The sequence below is a fragment of the Dama dama genome, chromosome 30, assembly GCF_033118175.1.
Source record: "Dama dama isolate Ldn47 chromosome 30, ASM3311817v1, whole genome shotgun sequence".
Lineage (NCBI taxonomy): Eukaryota > Metazoa > Chordata > Mammalia > Artiodactyla > Cervidae > Dama > Dama dama.
The window spans coordinates 26238860-26263507 of NC_083710.1; the positions used below are offsets into that span (position 1 = coordinate 26238860).

Consider the following 24648-nt stretch of genomic DNA (forward strand, 5'->3'; position numbering starts at 1 on the left):
TTTCAAATGTCTGAATTATTTAGTCTTAAACTACAAGAAGAGCACTTTTCTATCAAGAAGAGCACTTTTCTATCTACTTCTTCCTTGAATTCCAGAAGACTGGCTTATGTGAAAAAGCAGACATTTAACAGATTACCTCTTATTGACAAAAGACGTGGTCATGAGCAGACAGGTACTTTTTCACAGCACTTTCTCAAGCAGAAAACCCAACTCCTCCAATGTTATCTCTCTGATCCCTTCTGATGCATCCAGGATTATTCTGCCCCAATAGAACCTGCTGATTCTCATCCCAGCAGACATGACTGAGGTCACTGCAACAAAGAAAAAAATTAGTAATTCTCAGCCATGACTGAGCCAACACTATCCATTCTGCAGATTCTTCATAAGGGTGCAAGGCTGACCTGACAGGATAGACTTTCAAAGATATGTTCGTGACAAGATGGAATGTGCTCGGCTCAGTAAGACGCAATACGCCTTTATGATGTCTTGTTGAATGTGAACTTCCAATGGGATTCCACAGGCAGTTTCACCTTTCCAGTCAGGATTCTTTGTACTACTTACACCTCTTCTTCACATCAGCATGGGGAATTTTTACATGGGTCATACCTACCTAAAAATGATCAGATATAAGTAGACATAAAGACTGGACCAACTCTCCCATCTGGTCCCCTTGTCAATATACAGTATACTGTATATATTGTATACACTATACTATATTGTAATACAATATATACAATATATAATATACAGTATATCAGCATTGGCTAAAAGGACCCCAAAATGCAAAATCAAGCAGGTAGGCAATAATACATTCGGGTCCTAGACATCTCTCAGAAAAACAGCAGAGAGGAAGCTAAGCTTAACGCTTCCAAGGTTCTGGACCCTAGAAGCCATATTTGGCCCTTGACCATTGAATAAGAATTCTCTATTTCTTATTGCCTATAAGGAATTGGCAACTCTGGCTCATGCGAAGGCAATTTTCAAACTCCTGTTTGAATTGAACCAGTTTCTAATGGCACAAACTCTCTGCTCTTTAGTATGTTCCGGCCAAGGAGGACAATGTGGCATTTGGCTTGAGGTCTGGCCCATTTGCTGGGGAAAACACTCACGCTTCAAACAGTTGTTTTCAAAGATCATAAAACCAGGACAATAGGCAGAAAAATCTATTTGTTTGTTTTTTTTTTAAAGGAGGATGTCCTTTAAATAGAAGAGTATGGCTGTCACCTGACTTACAATTTATCGCTGTTTGTGACAACAAACAGGATGTCAGGTTCTGTCCCTCTGGAAGGGTGCATAAATCAAGGGAAGTGTCATTGCGACTAAAGAGCAACCAAGAGAGACCAGCTTCCATCACCATTTATCTAATAGGACAAGATGGTCTTTACCCTTGAGGTTTAAAGCAGGCAGGATAATGCTCCGAAGGGTGGAGAGGATTCACGTTCTTTATCCAATGACCAAACATCAGACTGACAATTTGCTGCCTCTCTGACAACTTGCAAACCTTCACCCTTTCACTAAGTCTCTTCTCACTTCTCTATACATCTGTTGGCTAGCTCTTTCTGCAGTATAATTGGACTGAAGCCATTTCCGACTCAGTGGACATGAATTTGAGCAGACTCCAGGAGATGCTGAAGGACAGGTAAGTCTGGTGTGCTGTGGTCCATGGGAATGCAAAGAATCAGACAGGACTTAGCAGCTGAACAACAGTTCCTATACTTTGAGTTTGAATCATTTGGTTCCTCTTAAGGAATTCCTTGATTCATGTTCTCTTCTTTCTCATATTAGTTGGGATTCTTGTAGCTCCATTCTCTGATATGGACTTTCTGGAGTCCACTTTTACGATCACTTAAAAGTGCTAAAGTGTAGTCTCAGAGACAAGATGACAGACACAAATGGCTGATGTTTATGAAGAAATCCTGGATGCCACAGCATCACTGCTCTTGTCCTGATTTGCAAAAGCACACTAAAGAGGCAAAAAGCTTTTTGTGTATCAAGGACACCATCTGATAATAACTTTAGAAATGATCAAATGAGTAATTCGCATTTAATGTTTTGGGCTCCACACCCCAAGGGAATAGTCCCAGAAAAGGGCAAGCACTATAAGGTTTATACTTGCTGATAGAGCCAATCTTACGTCTCTTAGAAGAAAATTATTTTTTTAAAAAAGTCATGTTAGATCAATTAAACCTTAGTTGTTATCTAGCCAGAGGCAATACATTTGAAATTTAAAGTCTGTCTCCTAATCACTAAGCAGCCAGTCATTTGTTTTGTGACCTTAGGCAATCACTTAACCTCTCAGTGGTTCATATTTCCTCATCTGCAAAATGTGCACATTAGTGTCAGCAATCATGAAAATTATCACGAAACACTTGCAATACCGAGGTAAAATAATGGCCTTCTTCTATAAGATGTGGCTTCCCGTCTGAACTTTGGCATATAGTGGGCAACTCAATACATGTTTATTGTCTTTAATAATGAAAGCATGGATGCTCCAAATGTATTTAGCCATAGTTTTCATGTGGGCCACCTTCCAGCTCCTTACAGCAATATATTAATAGCTATTCCTCCAATATGGCACCATCACCCCAGCTGGGTGGCCTTTGGACTAATCTCCCCTCCCTACTCCTTTCCTCCATTTTTCCTTCCTCTCTCATCTCCATGTCCTTCTTCATGGCACTTCTGCTTTTTCTCCTCCCCTACCCCCCACCCCCTGGAGCCATTTGACTTGTAGGATCTTAGTTTCCTGATCAGGGATAGAACCTGGGCCCCCAGCAATGAAAGCACAGAGTCCTAACCACTGGACCGCCAGGGAATTTCTGCCTCTTCAATCTGTTGTTCCCCAAACAAATCCCATGTACCACTCCTCTCTCACCCCACTGCTAATCCAAACTAGATCAGAGCATGTCTACAAGGACCATACAATCAAAAGGGACAGTCACTTATCCAAAGAGCCCAGGAAAAGCATATTGGTGTCAAGACATGGCATTCCAGTGGACTGTGTGTGCATGCTAAGTCATGTCCCACTCTGTCACCCCATGGATTGTAGCCTACCAGCCTCCTTTGTCTATGGGATTTCCCAGGCAAGAATACTGGAGTGGGTAGCCATTTCCTCCTTCAGGGGATCTTCCTGACCTAGGGATCAAACCCATCTCTCCTGTGTCTCCTGCATTGCAGACATTTTCTTTACCTGTTGAGCCATCAGGGAAGCCTGTTATTACTGAAAGACTATCTGTCTTTTAATAATAACCCAATGACCAACGACTGACTCAGTGAAGACAGCACATTTCTCAAGCATGCATGACTTCTAGGGATGCATCTGGAATAGGTGATCATGTGGATAATATGAAAGAAAAAAGTTCTTCTGGCTCCAGGGGACCCATAATTTGTCGTTTCATAAGGCTTAACGACTATCCCAGGAGTCTGGCATTTACAGAGCCAGTTAGCCTCTGGCGGCGGCCGTGTGAGGATATATCCTCAGAGTCTATTTAGACTCTGGAAGCTTTCTTCAAACCTCCAGTTTCCAAATCAAAACAATAGGATTATTGTCATCTTAAAACAATGGAAACATTTCCTCTCTTTTTGTGGCTAGCTGGTTAATTCTTCGCTGAAAGTTCAAATAGCCATTGAGCCTCTTGGATACATTTATAGCATCTATGTCCCATTTCAGCTTCAATTTCAAACTTGCCCACACTAGGAAGAAAGGATAAAAATAGCAGAACAGCATAAGCCAAACAGAGTTGGCTTTGTTGGAAAATAATGGGATTAAGTTTTGAAACATAGGCCTGACCATTTCACTCTTTGGCTCCAACACAAAGTATAGGCTGAAATGTCTTTTAGTGAGTGATAGGCAGGTGGTTACAAGAGCTCCAGTGAAGCAAGGGAGATGATGGAATTCGGGCTGCAGGGCTGGAAGGAAGCGATGATCAATATGATGAAACTGAGGGCTTGAGAAGTGACCAAAACCAAATGCTTGGGCAGTGAGCAAGGGAGCGTCCAGACCAGGAGAGTAACGTTTTGGTGCTTGGTATTCAAGTCAGAGGGACATGGCTGGGAGGGTCATTTAACCCTCATCACTATTAACCAGGTTCGATTATTTCTGTTAGTTCAAAAAGAGCACAAGCATTTCAGCACTGAGAATGTTTTTAAATGCCTCTTTCTTGCTAGTTCAGTCTTAAATTCCTTTGCATTTTTTAAAGACTAATTTTCAGGAATCTACTCCCTTGTCTATTGATCTTAAATAAAAATGCCCTGAAACCCACGAAAGAGGGCAAGAGAGAGGAGAAAAGGCAAACCCAAGTCTGCCCTGCCTTGGCTCTAAATGGACACACTTCATTATATAATGTTCTGTGTCAAGCACATCTCAATATAGTTGTGTGGCTTAGTTTTAACACAGTAACAGGGTGATTTACATGGAATATCAAAAAGATGTAAGAGTCTATTCATAGAAAATAAAGGGACACACTTGATTCTCATCCTCACTCCTTTGCAAAAACAAGTCACATGTCCTTATCTAGGAAATATAGTGCCTACTGGACAGATACTGCCCAGAGACAACTCTACAACATGGAACTGGAAGCAGTAGGAAGTTTTTTTGTTTGTTTAAAATTTTATTTATTTATTTTCTTTGGCCACACCCACATGTAGACTCTTAAATTTCCAAGCAGGGATCGAACCTGTACCTTCTGCCTTGAAAGTGAAGAGTCTGAACCACTGGGCCACCAGGGAAGTCCCAGGAAGAGTTAATTTTTTAAGAACATCTAGCCATCTCTGTGGGCCTTCCCTCATGGTTCAGATGGTAAAGAATCTGCCAGCAGTGCAGGAGACCAGGGTTCAGTCCCTGGGACAGGAAGATCCCCTGGAGGAGGAAATGGCAACCCACTCCCATATTCTTGCCCGGAGAATCCCTTGGAGGGAGGAGCCTGTCAGGCTACAGTCCATAGGGTCGCAAAGAGTCAGACACAACTGAGCAACTAACACTAAGTAACTAAGCCATGTCTGTCACATTCTTCTCCATCTCTCCTCTCCCTATCTTATCACCCAGACCCCTTCATAGCTTGTATCACTATCTAGAGATAGGAATAATCTAAGGGTAAACCAAGTCCTGGGCTTCCCTGGTGAAATAGTGGTAAAGAATTAGTCTGCCAATGCAGAAGACACAGATGACTCAGGTTCAAACCCTGGTTTGGGAAGATCCCCTGAAGAAGGAAATGCCAGCCCACTCCAGTATTCTTGCCTGAGAAGTCCCATGGATAGAGGAGCCTGGCGGGCTACAGTCCATGGGGTCACAAGAGAGTCAGATGCGACTTAGCAACCAAACAACAGCAAAACAGTTCCAGGCACTCATGGGTCCCAGGTTAGAAAAACTCCATCAAGATTCTCTCTCTCTCTTCCCATTTCTTGCCTTTGCTTTCATATGAGTTGGCTTCCTTTTCAGACAGGAGGTCACCGCACGCTAGCTACGATGGCCATGAGAAGCTTAGATTGCACTGTCCCTAGAACCAGCCATCTCAGAAGAAAAAGAAAATAATAAAATCACCTCTTTCTCATGCAATTCACAGCAATCCCTGAAAATCAATCTGACAGATCTAACTTGAAATGCATGCTCACCGTTGAACAAACTTCATACTTAGGAATAAGAAGTACTCTCATCAGCCCCTCCCAAAACAGAAGAGATGGGGTCATGGGATTTATTGCTCACCAGGAATTTGGGAAGGAGCCGTTTCTGAAAGGAAAGGAAAAGCAGTTGGACATTCAAGGAAGTACCACCGGTTATGACGTCGAGCTCAAAGAATGGGATGTAAACAGACATGGAACTTGTGAATTTGCTTATTATTATTCCTTCCTGTCATTGTTAGTTTTCTTTTAGTCTTTAGTAATATATATCTTCTCATATTATTTCTGATTTTTTGCATATAAGAAGAAACCCGGAATTCTCCTTTTCTCCAGTTACACTATGGAATTTTCTAGGTTAAGAATGAGGTCACTCCTTCAAACACAGTTTTAAATAACTAATGTGGCATAACACAAAAATTACATTTCAACAAATATTTTGATAAGAGGATCCCTTAAAATATTTGTAAAATCAAATCAGAGTGTATTTATTTTCATTTTGGAGGAAGTGGTGTTACTTGGAGGGGTTTCTAAAGTATCCTGCCAGATGTGAGCATTTTGCCTACGAGGAAGACTGCAGATTCCTTAAGATACTTGGGAGGTCAGATCTACGGAACGTTCACAGGTGCCAGACCTCTGATTTTTTCTAAATCTGTATGTACTGCTTGGACAGCACCTAAATTGAAATATGGACTGTCATTCATGTATTTATTCAAGAAAAGGTTTTTTTTTTTCTTTTTAGAGTTTTTTATGTGGATCATTTTTAAAGTCTTTATTGAACTTGTTACAATATTGCTTCTGTTTGATATTTTAATTTTTTGGCTGAGAGATTTGTGTGATCTTAGCTCCTCAACCAGGGATCAAACCCACACCCCTGCATTGGAAAGTGAAATCTTAACCACTGGACCACCAGGGAGGTTCCCAAGAAAAGTTATTGTTGTTAACATTGTTAATATTGACTGTTAGAGCCTATGATGTACTGCAGGCACTGGGCTATGTGTTGGGGATACAGCCATGAACTTTAACTTAGTTACACCTACAAAGCCCTTTGTCCCAAACAAGATTATAGTGACAGGTTCCAGGGAGGAAGGCATGAACATATCTGTTTGAGGGCCACCATCCAATCCAGCCTATTACAGTGATCTAGCCTTCCTGAAGCTAGTCGACATTAAAGTCGAGGTTTAAAGCATGAGTCAGTGTCTGGGGAGTAGGGCTGACGGGTATTTCAGACTGGGAACGGCATGTCCAAAGCCTAAAGGCAAAAGCATGGTGCAATCAAGGAACTGAAAGAAGTTCCTGTTTGGCCAAGCTCAGAGCACTGGGAGAAAAATTGGAGAGACAGGGCTGGAGCCAATAGAGTGTAGGCCACATGAAGGAGTTCTACGTTTACCTCTAGGCAGGGGGAAGCTGTGGAATGTTGTAAGAATAGGAGCGATATAATCAAATATGCACTTTTGGATGATAGCACTCTGGCTACTACAGGGGGGAAATGGATTAGGAGAGACTAGAGTGGAAGCGGATCAGTGAAGAAATTACTATCATGGTCCAAGAGAAAGAATGAAAATGTCGGGATAAGGATGGAAAGAAATAGCTGGGCCCCAAGCGTATTCAAGGTAGAACAGGTTGAACATACTGGATTCAGCTATGGATTGGATGCACAGAGGAAAGAGAGTGAGGTGTCAGGAATGACATCCTGGATCCTAAATGTCATAGGTTGAATTGTGAAAAGTGAAAGTATTAGTCACTCAGTTTGCATTCAACTCTTTGCGACCCCATGGACTGTAGCCTGCCAGACTCCTCTCTTCATGGACTTCTTCGGACAAGAATACTGGAGTGGGTAGCCATTCCCTTCTTTGGGGCATCTTCCTGACCAGGGGATCAAAGCAAGGTATCCTGCACTGCATGGAGATTTTTTATCATCTGAGCCACCAGGGAAGCCCTATACATATGTGTATATATGTATATATGTGTGTATATATATATATATATGGATGTATGTACAATTGAATCACTTTGCTGTATATCTGAAATTAACACAACATAGTAAATCAACTATATTTCAATAAAAATAAAAACTAATGAAAAACAAAAATTGTCTTTTTCATCCAAAATTGAAATAATACATAACTTAAAGCAAAATCAGTTTCCAAATGATCCAGGGGCTGATCATTTTAACTGGATAAAACTAAATCAATTTGTCTTACATGAATACAAATTAGAGGCAAAGTTTTAAAGAGAAAAAAACATACTCTTCTCATGACCTTCCACCCCTAAGTAATAACATAGTTCTGGTCCCAGTTTTGGAACCAGGAGAAGAAGAAGCAGGTTTGAACAAGCAGGTTTATCAAATATGCTGATATTCTGCTCTTCAAATGGGATAACAGTAATTCTGAATCACTTGAATTTGCTTTTGGGCTTCCCTGGTGGTAAAGAATCTGCCTGCAATGCAGGAGACCCAGGTTCAATCCCTGGGTTGAGAAGATCCACTGGAGAAGGGAGTGACTATCCACTCCAGGCTTTGTGTCCAGAAAAGTCCATGGACAGATGAGCCTGAATTTGTTTTAATCCATGTCATGATTCTAATAGGTGAGATGTGTGGTTCCACAGAATATGTATTAATACAAAGCAGCATTATTAAATCTGTCTATATCAAGTAGGAGGAAATCAGTGCCTAGCTTGGTGTCTGGCATAGAACAGAAGCACAATACCTGTTTATTGAATGAATAAGTGAATTATATAGTCCTCAAATATGAACATCAGAAATTTGCATTAAAGATTACTTCTACACTTGCAACATCCAAAAAACTTTTCCTCGCAGAACTTTTTGTTCAAAGACACCTTGCCTAGAACTCAGGGTATAACACTGAGCACTGAGCACTGAACACAACCAGCACTAAGCTGGTTGAAAATCACCAGAGATTCATTGCCTTGCCAACTTCCCCCTCTCTCCAGCCAGCAGGACTGAAGTAGAGTCCTGGGTTTTCAAGAGGGAGCATTTTGAAAAGTACTGATAGGAGTTCTAGTTAAGCATGGCAGATCATCTCTTAATTTGAATTCTCTTCTGAACCCCATTAACAGGATAGTGAAAAAAAATTTTATTTCACAAGGTCAAAGAAAATGGTAGAGCACATGAAAGATCTTAGTAAATTTTTGGAACACAGAGAACCATGAAGGAGTGGTACCTGACCTAGTAGAAGGGAGGAAGCTTCGAAGCTTTGAGCTTCGAGCTAAATACTTACGATATATCAATTTGCAGGCAGAGCTCAGAAAGGCTCAGGATCACGAGTGAAGGTAGAGATGAAGTACAGACCCAGAAACAGGGCTTATTGAAGTCAACAGCCAGCCAGTGAGACTCAGGTGTGCTGTCCCACCTACAGCCAGGTGATTACCTCTACAGGAGACCAGAGGGTTCCTCCTGGAAAACATTAATAAGATAAGATCAGGACTCCAGGACTGCAGGTATGGCTAGAGAGAAAACAAAAGCCTGCAATTTGAATGATGATACCCCTATCCGTCTCTGGGCTCAGACAGAAAATCAATAGCCAGTCTGAATAGTTCAGCCTATGAGTAAAAAATGAAGATTCATCTCTTGAGACACTGAATGATCCAGAACAAAGACTTCAGCTACATGCTGACATTTTGGGAGTTCCTCAGCTAAAAGCTTTAATCTCTGCCCAGTCACTTTATGGTAAATTTCATTAAAAATTATGCAAGAAAAATTTTGCAAACTGAAGGATTCAGGACTCTAGTTTTGAAAGGGCTCTTCAAATGTGTTGCCAAAAGAGCTTTGTTTTGAAAAGACACCTACATAAAGACTCATTAATTAGGAATTCCAGCCCACTAAAGATGAAAAAAATTATCTAAAAGCTTCTAGAGATTTAAAAGAAAGAAAAGGACTTCCAGGGCCATCCAGTGGTTAAGTCTCTGACTTTACCATAGCGAACATAGGTTCCATCCCTAGTTGGAGAACTAAGATCCTGCATGCCCCAAGGAATGGCCAAAAAAGAGAGAGAGAGAGAAAAAAGAAAAGAAAGAAAAGGAAAACAGGTCAAATACAGGGATAGAAAACAAAGAATAAATGACTTCAAAATCAGGAGAAAAAAAGATTTTTAACTTCTAATGACCAGTCAAACAATAAATCAAGTGTAAAGGTAGAAGAGACATCTCAAATAACTAAACTTCTTTTTAAAATTTATAATGAGATTAGCCTAGAAACAATAGTGCAGTCATATCATGTTTCCCTCAGGCCCCCTGCTTTCCTCCGCATCAGGGGCCCAGCCAGTCACATTCTTCCTAATTCCCCTTTAGTAGACAAGGCCAAATGGTTGCAAGAAACCAGGTTGCCCCAGAGAATCTCTGCTTGAGGCTAAGAGCCTGCAGAATAGTATAAGTTGGCAGGAAGAAAAGAAGAGAGATCTTGAAAAGATATTTTTAATTAGGTGAATCAAAGCAGCTATAGATCATTTATTGACTCAGTTCCAGAGTTGTGGTTTCCGGTTATGACCTTCAAAACACTACAGTTTTACTGTTTGGTTAAGAAATTGAAAATAATATAATATCAAACTTCATGGGATGTGGTGATGGTGAGAGGGATGGTGATGATGAGAACGGTGTTGATAAGGATGGTGCTGATGAGATGGTGGTAATGATGCTGATGATGGGGATGGGGATGACGCTGGTGATGGTGATGATGCTGGTGATGATGGTGATGGTGATGACGCTGATGATGGTGATGATGCTGGGGATGATAGTGATGGTGATGACGCTGATGATGGTGACGGTGATGACTCTGGTGATGGTGATGATGCTGGGGATGATGGTGATGATGGTGGTGATGATTTATAGATTTCTTTTTTAAAAAGTAAAACTAAAGCAATGCACATTAAGATGGTGAAGCTAGGTCTTCTAGAGCAGTGGGTGAAAATACCAAGCATCTTGTGATTAGACTGTGATTTATACTCATTTTGTTTCTACATAGCACGTAGTTTTCAGTAAAATCTTGGAAAAAAGGGCACAACTCTCTGTTCACAACAAATGCATAAATTAGGAATTCTATGTAATGATCCAAGAGTCTCTTCCTCTTCAAACCAAAGTTACCCCTGATAGACTACATAAGCCATGCACGTTAAAAAGGTGTGGTAAAAATTTTGTGATTAAAATTGTATTCCTACAACATCAAATGCTGGTGAAGATGAGGGCAACTGGGATTCTCATACATCACTGATGGGAATGTAAAATGGTACTGCCATTTTGGAGGCCACATTGGTGGTTTCCTAGAAAACTAAATATTCTATTACCAGATGATCCAGCAGTTGTGCTACTTGGTATTTGCCCAAAGAAGCTGAAAACTTATGTCCACACAGAAGCTGCACATGGATGTTTATAGCAGTTTGATTCATAGCTGCCAAAACTAAGAAGCAATCAAGATGCCCTTCAGTAGGTAAATGAATAAATAAACTGTGGTACATCCAGGCAATGAGATATTATTCAACACTAAAAAGAAATGAGCTATCAAGCCATGAAAAGACATGGAAGAAACTTAAATGCATATTATTAAGTAAAGAAGTTAAAAGACACTTACTCCTTGGAAAGAAAGTTATGACCAACCTAGATAGCATATTAAAAAGCAGAGACATTACTTTGCCAACAAAGATCCATCTGGTCAAGGCTATGGTTTTTCCAGTGGTCATGTATGGATGTGAGAGTTGTACTATGGAGAAAGCTGAGCACTGAAGATTTGATGCTTTTGAACTGTGTTGTTGGAGAAGACTCTTGAGAGTCCCTTGGACTGCAAGGAGATCCAACCAGTCCATCCTAAAGGAGATCAGTCCTGGATGTTCACTGGAAGGGCTGATGCTGAAGCTGAAACTCCAATACTTTGGCCACCTCATGTGAAGAGTTGACTCATTGGAAAAGACCCTGATGCTGGGAGAGATTGGGGGCAGGAGGAGAAGGGGACGACAGAGGATGAGATGGCTGGATGGCATCACCAACTCAGTGGGCATGAGTTTGAGTAAACTCTGGGAGTTGGTGATAGACAGGGAGGCCTGGAGTGCTGCGATTCATGGAGTCGCAAAGAGTCGGACACGACTGAGTGACTGAACTGAACTGAACTGAAGTAAAGAAGCCAATCTGAAAAGGCTACACAGTGTATGATTCCAATTATTTGACATACTGCAAAAGGCAAAAACTACAGATACAGGAAAAAGATCAGTAATTGCCGGAGGTTGTGGAGGGTGAGGAGTGGCCAGATAGAGCACAGAGTATTTTTAGGACAGTGAAACTCTTCCAAATGATACCATAATGATGGATGCATGTTATTATACATTTATCCAAACCCATAGAACTTACAACACCAAGAGTGAACCCTAATGTAATCTGTGAGCTTCAGATGATAATGAAGTATCAGTGAAGGTTCATTAGTTATAACAAATGTATCATTCTGGTGAAGGATGCTGACAATGAGGGAGGTTATCCATGTGTGAGCAAAGGAGGCATATGAGAAATCTCTGTACCTTCCTCTCATTTTTTGCTGTGAACTTAAAACTGCTCTGAACAAAAAATGTCTCAAGAAAAATTGTATCACTTTGATTTGATAAGTATGATCCTTCTTAAAATGCAGTTACTACAGGAAATAGGAGTGCTTTAAACTGTGAGGAGTCTTTGAAATCTTGCTATGAGTGAGTTTTCAGTCCTTTGGAAAAGCAGATTTTTAAGGGAGGGGAGGACTACAGATCTGGAATTGGGCATAATAAAGAGACACATCAGAGACACAAGCCTCAGGCATGACAGCTAGACTCAATGCCATGTAGACACGGTTCATTCATTCTATAGATGTTAATTACGTGCCTAGAATATGCCCAGTTACTGTATGGAACTCTTAAGACATAGATGAATCAAACAGATAAAGTCTCCTGTCCTCATAGAGCTTAATCTTTAACAGAAAAAGCTAGAAAATAAGCAATAAACAACATAAAGTTGCTTCATATAATATTTTACAAGGCTATAAGTTACTATAGAAAAAAAAGAAAACCAGAGCTGGGTCAGCAGTTTAGGAATGCCTAGGTGGTAGAGGCAGGTTCTAATTTTAAATATGGTGGGCGGTTTGCTTTTCCAAATAGGCAATTCAGTGAAGAGCCCAGGCGTATATAATCAGATCCCAAGTTTTAAAACCCTAAAAAGTGCATCAGGGATAACTACTAGACACTGAAAATTCAACATAATACATGGGCTTAGAGGTAGTGAAGGTATTTATTATCCTCTGTGGATATTTATAGATGTTCAAATAACATCATGTTATCTCCTTTATTGTTTCATGAATGCTGGGGACATTCTGAGTCTCATCTCACAATCAAAAGCAAAGGAAAATATGTCTCTTTTTAAATCTCAAGTTGATTATATTTAGGAGAAGCACATATACTCTATATAGCATAAACATGTACCAACAGCCCTTATTTAATGACATTATGAAAACCAAGCCTATAATTGTGATTTTTAAATCAGAGATTTGTTGGAAATATTCATGTCTTATATCTGGGTTGTACTGACTGTCTTCAACTTCCCTGTCTTGAAAAAACTATACTTTTCATGAAATTACCAGAAATTGACTCAACAAATATTTTTTATTATAAACTATGCATGTGCATGCTCAGTTGCTTAGTTGTGTTCAACTCTTTGCAACCCCATGAACTGTAGCCCGCCAGGCTCCTCTGTCCATGGGATTTTCCACATAAGAATACTGGAGTGGGTTGTCATTTCCTTCTCCAAAAGTAACTACACTTCAATCTTTAAAAAATGTTTTAAAAATTAAAAAAGCAAAGGAAAGTATGTTTCTTGGAACAAGGACACAGCTTCACTTCCTCTTCATCTGTAGATTTCCATAGGTACCAATCAGGCTTAATTTATTGTGATGTTTCCCTCATCAGCTCATAGCTTCTGCTGGCTCAGATGGTAAAGCATTTGCCTGCAATGCAGGAGACCCAGGCTCAATCCCTGGGTTGGGAAGGTCCCCGGAAGAAAGGAATGGCAACCCAATCCAGTATTCTTGCCTGGAGAATTCCATGGACAGAGGAGCCTGGTGGGCTACAGTCCACAGGGCCGCAAAGAGTTGGACACGACTGAGCAGCTAACACTACACTACTACTTCTGTCATCAATATATGAAAATGTTAAAATATTTGAATGAAATATACTTTCAAAAGATGATGTTTACTCTAAGTGTTGAGAATGTGGTGATCTGCTTCACAGGAAAAGGAGGAAAAACCAGAAGAAGCATTGCCTCCATACGCTCTCCTTTTCTAAAAGAAGGCAAGCCCTGCGTCACCAGGTTCTGCAGTCTGTCGTTTGTGTTCCGGGGGTTGAGAAAGCATTACTTGGTAATTGAAGCTCATTGAAAATCACAAGGGAGAAACAGTCAAGAAAAATCACATTAAAGGGCAAGAATTCAAGTCAAGATTATTTTGGCCTGGATCAATAAAACTCTGCCTTGAGATTTGCTTTGTGTTGCTTTGAGTCCCTAAATCATTCCTTCATTAATGACTTCCTAACAAAATCTATGTGCCAGAGCTGGAAAAGAAAAGAAAGAACTGATTAAAATGTAGCAATCTGACCAGCAACAACTGAATAAGATCAAACAACTATGAAAATAATGCCTTGTGAAGCAAGATTCCTTATCCTGAGGATGTGAGGTAGATGTTTCAGGCACAAGTTGCCTGGGTAACAGACAAGTCCTGCTTTCAATGTTTCGTGTTTGAGGTAGCTGGGAGAAATCTAGGGTAAACATTTCTTACTGGGAGAGGGGTTTGCTGTCCCACATCCAATCCCCATTCTGGTGGGGTGGAAATCTTTGTGTCCTGGGTCAGCTAGATCTTTCCTCTGCCTGCTCCCAGGGCATGGGCAATGTGACCCAGGATCAGTCAACAGGATGTGCCAACTGGAGACTGAATACTGTGTGTGATACTAAGGTGGTGACCAGGTAGAGTTAGTTCATCTCATGTGGGGCACAGTCATGGCGGTGGAAGTCACAGTGTCCAAGGTCATGGCTGCAATGTCTGGAGGCTTTTCCTTTAGTTGGACTGATCTATGATTCCAGCCATGTAAACTCCTGCTGCTGCTGCTGCTAAGTCGCTTCAGTCGTGTCCAACCCTGTGCGACCCCATAGACGGCAGCCCACCAGGCTCCTCTGTCCCTGGGATTCTCCAGGCAAGAATACTCGAGTGGGTTGCCATTTCCTTCTCCGCACGTAAACTCCTAGAGGTGTCCTATTCCAGTCCTCAAGTCCGTCTCCCCAGCCTTACTACCAATTCTAAAGCTCACAAATAGCCTCTAACAATTTATTCTCTGCTCAAATTTCCTTTTCCAGCCAAGAACCTTGACGGACAACATACATGTGAAACCAGAAAGATAAACTTTTTCATCTCATAAATGAGAGATTGTGTCAGAGGTGTGACTTTCTCTGGGTTACTCAGCAACATGGTGCTTATTACATCATAGCTCAAATATTGAAAAGATTACAGTATTGAAAATTACACATGGAACTGAGGAATCAATTCAGGGATAGATTTGAAGTTTAAGTCTTGGAAATGAATAAAGCCACCATTTGAGAGCCTGCAATGCAAACCTGGGAGCAAGAGCTGAAAACAGAGATTTAGGGCTATTTACATTAGGAAGTCCAGTACTCTTGCCTGGAAAATCCATGGATGGAGAAACCTGATAGGCTACAGTCCATGGTATTGCAAAGAGTCGGACACGACTGAGCAACTTCACTTCACTTTCACATTAGGAAGTGAGTTAAAAAAAAGAGACCACATGAAGTCAAAGAAGAGATTGACAAAATTGTAAGCAAAGCCCCACAAGTGGAGGATTGTTGAAACCAGAGCGTGACAACGTGATTCCAAATAGAATAACTGATCAGCAGTTGATAGCACCATCAATGGACTGCTGAAATTCAAATCGCTGATTGCAAGGTGTGGAGGGTTTTCCACACCATCAAGCAGTTCTCTGACACCAGCTGGTTGTCCTAATAGTAAGCCCCTACACACAGATAAGTTCTGTTCCAAGAGCATGTTCATAAGTCCAATTTGTTTATTAGCTTCAACAAAGTTAGCCTAGGTGCCCAACTAATACAATCAGCTATATAACACTGTATGTAATAGGTTTATAGCACTTTTCATACAGATAACACATAAAAAACAAACACAAAAAGTGGCAATGGTACATAATAAAAACAAATGATAGCAGACGGATACAAGTACAGTTCTATGAGCCACTCTAGCAAATTAATCAAACCCAATGAGGGTGTCATTCATGGAAACCTCTGACCTGTAGCCAATGAATCAGAAGCACAGGTGACAAATTGAACTTGTGATTGACATCTGAAGCGGGTGTGGTGGAGCAGGGGGCAGGCAGGCTTACAGTTGGACTGAACCTTAGACCTGTGAAATCTGACATTATCTCCAGGTTAGAGAATGTCAGAATGGAGTTGAATTACAGTAAGTCCCCTCCATATGAAACTTCAAGCTGCAAACTTTCAAAGATGCAAACGTGCATTCATCAATGTCAGGCATGAGTGAAATTGCAGCGTAACCTCCATCTCCCACTGCTGATGACCCTTCAGCTCTACCATCTCCCACCTCCTCTCCCTTCCCCAGTCAGTAACTCTTCTTGCCTGTTCCCTTGATGCCAGTCCCTGGGTGCCAGCTATTGCAGTGACTACTGTACTTTTCAAGGTCCTGTTCTGTAAGATTAAATATGTTTCCTTTATTTTTTGTGTGCTTGTTTATCTCCATATAATGTTTGAGATACTATGTCATTTTCACATTTGTTTCCCCTACTGCAACATAAGTTTCACAAAGGTATGATCTTTCTCCTCTTTTGTTCACTTCTGCTTCCCCAGGGCTTCGAATAGTGTCTGAAACTTGGTAGTCACCCCATAAATATTTGCTGATAAAGGGCCAAATAGCCACTAGGCTTCCCCTGTGGCTCAGCTGGTAAAGAATCTGCCTGCAATGCAGGAGACCTGGGTTCAAACCCTGGGTTGGGAAGATCCCCTGGAGAAGGGAACGGCTAGCCACTCCAGTATTCTGACCTGGAGAATTCCATGGACTGTATAGTCCATGGGGTCTCAAAGAGTGGGACACAACTGAGCAACTTTCACTTTCACCTACAAAAAGCCAAAATGTGAAAACACAAAACAAGCTAAAAGTTAGAAAAATGCATTCAAAAGATCATTTAAAAATCCAAAGTCTTTCATCAACTAAACATTTCTAAGAAAACCCCTATAAGATGAGCCTTTGACTAGGAATCTAATCATTTCATCTTTAATTTTTCCTGAATAATACTTGGCTCTTGTATTTTTGATAGCTACTATTTCAAGGAATTTTTAATTTCCAAAATAACTCACAATCATTTATGCTCAGGTTTAATTGAACAAACATTGATGGAGGGGCTTCTGTTTACCAGGCAACATTTATCCAATTTGATTTGGCATCATTACCGTTACAGCTTTGTAATCAGCCAGTAAATATTTTTGAAATATGTACTCTTTCAAATTTGAATAGAGGTGAATTTTATCAGCTGGGATGGTAAAGTGCAGGTTCAGATTATTTTCCTCCCATAACCATGATTCCTTCTCTTTATGGCCCCTGAACTTTATCTGCTCAAAACAAGTGGGAGTACCCCACCTGGGGAAATCATAGGATTACAAAACCACAGCAATGCAAGCACCAGGGGGCTGCAGGAGCCATAGGTAACGAGAGTTCGATCCCTGGGTCGGGATGATCCCCTGGAGGAGGGCATGGCAACCCACTCCAGTATTTTTGCCTGGAGAATCCAATGGACAGAGGAGCCTGGTGGGTTATAGTTCGTAGGGTAGCAGAGTTGGACAGGACTGAATCAGTTTAGCATGGCATGTACACACATACACCAGGACAATCCATTTCGTCCACATTTGTGCTCCTAGTCAGAAGTGACTTCACACCATTATGCTAAGAAAGAGTGTACCTTCAGTTCAGTTCAGTTCAGTCACTCAGTCATGTCCGACTCTTTGCAACCCCATGGACTGAAGTACGCCAGGCTTCCCTGTCCATCACCAACTCCCGGAGCTTGCTCAAACTCACGTCCATTGAGTCGGTAATGACATCCAACCATCTTATCCTCTGTTGTCCCCTTCTCCTCCTGCTTTCAATCTTTCCCAGCATCAGGGTCTTTTCCTATATCTTATCTTGGAGTAATTCTGCAGGACTGTATATGTCTACCACAATTTTATAAACTATTACTCTTGTATTAAATCATAATTCTTATTTTCTAGATGAAAAAACTAAGGTAGATGATTGTTTCCTATGCTATAATATCAAGTTTATTATAGAGTCTGGATTGAAATTCACTCAAAGCTCAGAGTATCAACTTCTGAATAGCTTCCTGAAGCTTCCTGATTTTTTGTTAGTACACAATTTCTTTTGTAAGGTAAATGACATTTTCCACAAACCAATGTCTTTTGGAGTAAAAGTATATACCTCTTGACTCCATAAATGACTCTAATTTGACCCACCCCCTTTCAAAATTGATTTTTAATTTCTAAATGTAATAGTACAATTTTCAGAGATGCCATTAAAATTCCATTATAACTAATTCTATGGGATGTGTTAATTAATTACTTGTAGAGGAATTTCACCATCGTGAATATTAAATTTAGGCATCAAATTCCAAAGCAGCAAGAGGCAGAGAGAAAACAAGACTGGTGTGTGATAGCTCTGAAATAAATTAACAAAAAGACAAATGGCAAAGTCAAGATGTCATGCTGTTAATAAGTTACCATTTTTACTGAGCATCTAAAATGTATCAGACCCTGTACTAAGCTCTTTCTATTTGTTTATTCCCATCCATTCTCTCCTTCAAGGTCCTGCAGCTTTAGTTTACTGGGATTCTTACTTTTGATTAGTTTGGGTAAATAATAAGGGATTAAACATTTTGGGTTGATGTATTGCTTTTAATTTGTGATGAGAATAATAATAATGTGGGCAGGAGTAAAAAAAAGATGGTAAGTTCTAGTTAACATCTACTTCCTGAAGATTGATCAAAATTTCCTATTTTGTCACGTGGTCCCCAGATGTCTCGAAAAACATTTTTTATCAGTTTTGTAAGTCAAGATCTTTGATAAGTCAAGACCCCATGGCTGCTGCTTACCATTTTTAACCATATTCTAATTTGGCTGCCAGAGTTCACATCACGGCATACAATTTTGAGTGTTTTAAAGCTCTCACTACCTAACAAACAAAGGCTGAAAATCAGCTGAATGGGAGGAAAATTCTCTTATCTGGCACAGAATGATAATGAGAAACGAGTTGTTGTGCTGCCAGCCCCAAGGTCAGTGGAAGTCAATTATTTCACAAGGTCTTGCCAATGGTATGTGTTTATAGTTAAGTGCAAATCCAGTTATGTCAAGGTTACAATATTTAGTTGAAGAGAATGTTTCCAACCCTGGAGAACTAAGGATTTTTAACCACAGGATCAAGAGGAGGTGCCTCTTGCTCCTCACTGTGTACAAGTCAAGACCTGAAATATTGGGGGCAGAAGAACCTGACAGAGGAGAAAATTCCGTTTAATAGACAGTGATGTTCTCTAGGCCAAGGGTAAAGAAACAGGATTTCAGGATAGGAAGGGACTTTTGCCATAGAAGACACTCAAGTGTGGAGACAATTAGTCACTTTCACAAGGTCACAGTAGGACTGGAATCCAGGTCTCCTGATTTCCCACCGCTTCTCGGCTGGAAAGAGTCCTTCACCTGTAGAGAGGGCAAGGTCTTCTTCCTGGTGGGATCCAGCACAAGGCAGTCTAATACCGAATCACGTATGAACCACAAGCAAATCATTTAGACAGTGGTTGTCAATACAGGTTGTCACCCTTGCCTGGATATGGCAAATTCTAATACACTTAAGAAGTGATAAGCCTAGAAGAGTTGAATAAAGCTGACAATATTTGGTAAGCATTTGTTTTTGCATCAGTCCCACATGTAACTCAAGAACTTCTTGTCTCCACATTAAACTGCTCCTCTCCTTAGGGCCATCCCTACTATAAAGATTTGATTAGACAACAAATATGTATTGAACCTTCCCATTGAAGCACTAAGTTTTCTCTTTTAATGTATTAACTTCTTATCATTCCACTTAAGTTTTTAGAAAGGTTGACAAATGTCCTTCTTATGCCAGTATTTTCATGGCTGTTGTTGTTCAGTTGCTACGTTGTGTCTGACTCTTTTGTGACACCATGGACTGTAGCCCACCAGGCTCCTCTGTCCATGACATTTCCCAGGCAAGAATACTGGAATGGGTTGCCATTTCCTTCTCTGGGGGATCTTCCTGACCCAGGGATTGAACCTGCGTCTCCTGCATTGGCAGGCAGATTCTTTACCACTGAGCCACCTGGGAAGCCCATTAGGTGTACTGTTAATGATCTTTCTTTAGCCAGATGACTAGTTCTTTTTTTCCTGGAGTTTTGGCACCACTCTGCATGCATTCTGAAGGTGGATCATAGCCTTGATAGACATGAATTTCAGGGATCCAGCTCAAGGTGTGGGTTCCTATAATGATTCAGAGCTGATAATACCAAGGGCTCCATCATGGGTTTAAAATTCAAGCTCAGAGCTTCTAAAGCCACAAATGCGATAGAATAAAAATACAAAAAAATGGCATGAGAAATACTCTAAAAGAAGACCTTGCTTTTCTGTGACCTGCCTGTCACTCTGCAAATGCTATGCTCCAGTCCAGTGCCCAACATGAGAGACATCTTGGAGAAAATCAGGTCTAAATAGACTGATTATCTTACTCTATGTATTAGTTTCCCATTGCTGCCATAAAATATTACTATAGACGTAGTGGTGCAAAACGGGTTTCCTAGGTGTCTTAGTGGTAGAAGGATCTGGCTGCCAATGCAGGAGCTTCAGGAAACTTGATCCTTGAGTCGGGAAGATCCTCTGGAGGAGGAAATGGCAACCCACTCCAGTATTCTTGCCTGGGAAATCCCATGGACAGAGGAGCCTGGAGGGCCCTTTCATCTCCCTGTATTAAAAACCTTATGTTAATTACATCTGCAAAGTCTCTTTTGCCCTAAAAGGCAAGAGACAGAAGCTCCTGGGATTAGGACAGAGATATTTTTGTGGGAACCTTATTCAGCCTATTGCACTCAGCCAGAAGTCAACTCAACCGAGGGAAAATTCTGATTCATTCATAGATGTGGTTGGAAACAAGGTTGAACTGTGGACGTTCAGATGAGCTATTATTGCTCATCCTTCGAGACTACGCTTTTCCTGCTCCACATGGGAGTTTTTGCTGCTCTGCAGACAGAAACCTAGACTCCGGTCATTTGTTTTGCCATTTCCTGTGAGGTCATCTTCCCAAACCTAGTGTAGTTTGGTGTGTACTCTGACCTCAACGTTGCTTTCAGCACTTGGACCTGACCGGTTTCTTCCTACATATCACATTGGTAATTGATTTCCAGTGGTACTGCCATTCAACTTGAGGGGTCTCTCTGCTTCCTCTCTTCCCTCCTTTTTAAACATTCTAGGCCTTTCAGAAAATGTTATGAATTGGTACAACTGCATGTTTTCCAATTCTTTACTGTTGTAAAGAAATTCTTAGAAAATTTTAATGAATCTGTTTCATAAAATGACATCTAATTTGATCTCCCTCAGATAATTCCTACAAAATGAATCTTCAGTTTATAGTCTATACTAACTTCAGTCAACATAGTAGTTCTTATTTCAACATTTTTTCAGGAAAGGAGAGAGTCAAATCATACTCTAAGATAATACATGTCAGGGACTTCCCAGGTGGTCCAGTGGTTAAGACTTCACCTTTCACTGCAGGGGTACAGGTTTGAACCCTGGTTGGGGAACTAAGATCCCACATGCCTTGCAGCCAAAAATCCAAAACATAAGATAGAAGCAATGTCATAACAAATTCAATGAAGACTTTAAAAATGAAAAGTGAAAGTGAAGTCGCTCAGTCTTGTCTGACTCTTGGTGACCCCATGGACTGTAGCCCACCAGGCTCCTCCATCCATTGAATTTTCTAGGCAAGAGTACTGGAGTGGGTTGTCATTTCCTTCTCCAGGGGATCTTCCTGGCCCAGGGATCGAACCCAGGTCTCCCACATTGCAGGCAGACGCTTTACCATCTGAGCCACCAGGGAATCCACATCAAAAAAAACTTAAAAAATAGCATGCAATCATACTATTACTTTCATATCACCACTTAGAGAGAGCTTTGAATGAACAATGTAGCATTTCTGGGCCACTCATATTTATTAGTCTTCTCTCTCCAACTAGATTACTAGTTCTTAACAGAAACAAAATCTTTTACTTCTCAGTAAGTAGGATTGGTCACACAATTAGCAATCAAATTATTTTTGGTTGATCGACTAGTCTTTTTCTTAAAAGTCACATATGGCTATATGATTTCATTCCTTTCTGCCAATTTGAATACATTTCAATTTAAACAAATTGTATATATGGAAATTTGGATTTGCTTTTAAAAAAGAAAGAAAGCAGTGATTTAATTTCAAATAGGATATAAGATTCCTATTAATGAGCACTATCCATCACAGAATTTAAATGCATAAATGCATATACCTGTAATGGTACAGGAATATATTGATCACAAAGTAAAATGTGGTTGTACCCTGATGGATTGCTATTCCATTAAGTTTTAGCACTCTTAACAATTTTTTAAAATATCTATGTGCTGCTTGATAATTCTATTACCTTATCACCCATCTTGGATTCAGATGTCACATCACTATAATTTTAATAATTACCTTTTTAAAAGCTCTCATTTTATTTTATTTTTACCTTTTATTACTGTGTAATACATACATAAAAGCACATGGGTCACAGTGTCCAGTCCAGTGAATTTTCATAAAGAGCATGCCCCGACCCCTGGAATACCACCCAGGTGTGGAAATAGAATGTGGCCAGTATCCCTGAAGCCTCCCATCTCTCCTCTCCAGGCTTATCCATCTCTCAACTTCTCATGTAGTAGATTAGTTTTACTTGCTTTGAATTCATTTGGTTTTAAAATTTGCTTGTTTGCTGGTAGCCATTAAAAAAAAAAAAAAAAAAGATTCAGATTTCTATCTTCCCTGCTCTACCCCCACCACACAAAAAGATACCTGGGGATGTATTTTCTTTTTTCTTTTTAAAAGATGAATTTAATGATGCAGTTCATGATCTCAATCATGTCATGGGCATCATTAAATTCGCCTTTCTTCTGACTTCCTAATGGGCCTCCAATGCTTTTTTTCTCTCCTATCCTTTTATAAAAGCCTTGAAAGTTCCTTAATCCTTCTGCCCACACATTCCTTCCAGGGACTGCTGTCCTTTCCTGTCCCTGGCAATGCTCAGGCGTGCTTCAGCGTGCGCCCACCTTCTTTCATATTCTCAGACAGAGATCACTCTCTCTCTCTTTCAAGATGAAATCCTCTGTCTTCCTTTGTGAGTACCCTGTACGGCTGTACTTTTTCCTTTCTTAAAAAAAAAAAAAAAAAAAGAATCCCATATGTATTAATTATAGAGTGTTGCTTAAATTTCTAAAGATTCCTGAGGCACTTCCAAGCATTTAATAATTCTCATTTCACTTGGTTGATTAGTTTTCTTCTTAAAATGTTAAGTCTAAGAATGACAGCTTGTACTGCTCTGGGCTGCGTGTTCATCAGTTTTTCCGACGTCAAGTTCAAGTGGACGCGGGTACCTTCTTTTCTTTTCTTCTCCTTCACTCCCGCATCCCTTTGTTCAGAGGCACACTGAGATTGCTTTGGCTGGGGCTTCGTTCTCCGCTGCTGACATTTCTTTCTCTGACTAAAGAACCATTTGGCTAGACCATGCGCTTATTTCCCAGAAGAGGCCCATAATAACTCTCCCCAAGGAAATATTTTGAGCACTTTAAAGAATTTGAAGAATTGAAAACTCTAAGTACGTCTCACATTCCTGATTCACTTGAACTCTTAGGGACGTAGGACATTATAGGGGATAAAGTTCTTGACTAGAAGACAGGAAACATGTGTTCTTATCTTGGGCAGGCAGCTAACCAGCTATAGGATCTCAGGCAGGTCATCTCTTGCCATTTTCTTCATCTGTGGCATTGGGCTATGGGGATTGTCAGCGGATGTGGGGAGAGGAACTACTTAGTTGCCCTGGGGACACCTATGAATCTATAATGGTGCATATTTTCATGATCCCAAATATAACAAGTGAAATTACTCAAAATCTTCTTGGGTTTTAGAGATTCATGGAGGCGTCATTGAAAAAGCACTGTGTGAGAACATGGGCTTAAAAATGTGGCAAAGACTGAGCAAGAGTGTCTTTAGAATATCCAAGAATCTTAATTAATCATCACCAAAAGAGGCAAGAATGTAAAATGGGAAAGACAGTCTCTTTAGCAAGTGACACTGGGCAAGTTGAGCAGCTGCATGTAAGTCAATGAAGTTAGAACACATCTTCATACCACTCATAAAAATAAACTCAAAATGGCTTCAAGACTTAATCATAGGACATACCACCATAAGACTCCTAGAGGAGAGCATAGGCAAAACATTCTCTAACATAAACTGTATCAATGTTTTCTTAGGTCAGTCTTCCAAAGCAACAGAAATACAAACAGAAATAAGCAAATTGGACCTAATCAAACTTACAAGCTTTTCCACAGAAAAGGAAACTGTTTAAAAAGAAAGAAAGAAAGAAAACAAAAAGACAACCTACAGAATTGGGGAAAATACTTGCAAATGATACAATAGAGAAAGGCTTAATCTCCAAAATATACAAACAGCTCATACAACTCAACAACAATAAAAAAAATCAACAGCCCAATCAATAAATGGGCAGAAGACATTAATAAACATTTCTCCAAAGAAGACATACAGATGGCCAGTAGACACATGAAAAAATGCTCAACGGTGCTAATTATCAGACTTCCCTGATAGCTCAGTTGGTTAAAAATTGCAAATCAAAACTACAATGAGGTACCACTTCACTTGGTCAGAACGGTCATCAT

The 24648-nt window shown here is 40.3% G+C and overlaps 1 long non-coding RNA gene across 1 annotated transcript in view; it reads right to left on the reverse strand.

The window, feature by feature from the left end:
- LOC133049416 (uncharacterized) overlaps positions 1 to 24648 on the reverse strand; it is a 37600-nt gene that overhangs the window by 9981 nt on the left and 2971 nt on the right. Inside the window, exons 2-3 of the long non-coding RNA XR_009691313.1 lie at positions 8850 to 9025; positions 137 to 311 (exon numbers count right to left, since the gene is read on the reverse strand). This is a non-coding gene — a long non-coding RNA (uncharacterized LOC133049416). The remainder of the gene's footprint in view (positions 1 to 136; positions 312 to 8849; positions 9026 to 24648) is intronic.